The sequence below is a fragment of the Dioscorea cayenensis genome, chromosome 18 (assembly GCF_009730915.1).
Source record: "Dioscorea cayenensis subsp. rotundata cultivar TDr96_F1 chromosome 18, TDr96_F1_v2_PseudoChromosome.rev07_lg8_w22 25.fasta, whole genome shotgun sequence".
Taxonomy (NCBI): Eukaryota; Viridiplantae; Streptophyta; class Magnoliopsida; order Dioscoreales; family Dioscoreaceae; genus Dioscorea; species Dioscorea cayenensis.
Genome location: NC_052488.1, coordinates 6,438,789 through 6,440,129, shown reverse-complemented (window position 1 = coordinate 6,440,129; position 1,341 = coordinate 6,438,789). Strand labels below are relative to the sequence as shown.

Below are 1,341 nucleotides of genomic sequence, written 5' to 3'. Positions count from 1 at the left end.
GGCCTTTCCACTAATGACTTTGTTGATTTTCCCACTTAATTCTCCAAATTGTATAAGGAAGCGATGTGATTGTAGAGTGTTGCCTGAATATTTTAGAACCTTGTGTCGGTTGACTGAATAAACTTTAACAAAACCTCTCTAACTCTGAAACTCTCTCTGGAATCAAAGGTATTTGCTAAAATCCTGGTGGAGCAGCGGCCTTTTGCTGCCCTTGATTACCCCATGAGAGATTTGGGTGGTTCCTCCATCCTTGGTTGTAGTTGTTGCTATAAGGGTTGCCTTGTCCTCTTCCCGTATTGTCCACAAAGTCTACTTGTTCAATTGGGGCTGAAGTAGCAATTGAGATAGGACAATCGGATGGCATATGTGAACCCCCACAACCATCACAACTTATGATCTCATCCACTCTTGGTGAAGTTAGCTTGTCTAATTTCTTGCTCAATGCCTCAACTTGGGCTGCCAAGGATATAACCGCATCGATCTCATGAATTCCACCCACTTTATTCTTTTCTCTTGCATTCCATTGGTAGCTATTCAAACACATCTTTTCAATCAACTGTTGGACCTCTTCTGGGTTCTTGTTTCCCAATATTCCTCCCACAGTGATGTTAAGGAGCTATTTAGTACTTGGATTCAGCCCATTGTATAATGTGTGAATGATCATCCACTCGGGGAACCCATGTTGTGGACACTTCCGCAAGAGATCCTTGAATCATTCCCATGTCTCAAACAATGATTCTAGCTCCATCTAAACATATGAAGAGATCTCACTTTGAAGCTTCACCGACTTTCTTGGAGGAAAATACCTTGCAAGGAAAGCTTCTACCATCTTGTTCCATGTTGTGATGGAAGCTCTTGGCAATGAATGGAGCCATTGTTTGGATCTCCTATTCAATGAGAATGGGAAAGCCCTCAAGCAAATAGTATCATCCAAAACCCCATTAATTTTAGCATGTCGCACACTTCAAGAAAATTCTCAATGTGGTTGTTCGGGTCTTCATCGGCTAACCCATTGAACTGTGCGGACTGCTGAACCATCTGAATGAAACCCGGCTTCAGCTCAAAATTCTAGGCTGTAACCGATGGCCTAACAATGTTCGACTGCGTCCCATGAACTATAAGTCGAGTGAAATCTGAAATTGTTCTTTGTTGCCCCTCTTGCTTTGCTATCTTTTCAGATTCTTCAACCTCTATTTCAGCTGGAAAATTCTGTTCTTGTCCAGGTTCTTTGCCCCTTCTATGCAATCTTCGCTCAATTTCAGGATCTTCTTCAACCAATGTCGAAAGATTTCCTTAGGTCATAACCTGCAGCTGAAATCAATGAAAAAAAACTATAAGAAT

The 1,341-nt window shown here is 41.7% G+C and overlaps 1 non-coding gene across 1 annotated transcript; it reads left to right on the top strand.

Moving 5' to 3' along the window:
* The first annotated feature begins 674 nt into the window (after positions 1 to 674).
* Positions 675 to 780, top strand: LOC120283169. The gene has a single exon (XR_005543168.1). It is a non-coding gene; the product is annotated as a small nucleolar RNA R71 (small nucleolar RNA).
* The last annotated feature ends 561 nt before the right edge of the window (positions 781 to 1,341 follow it).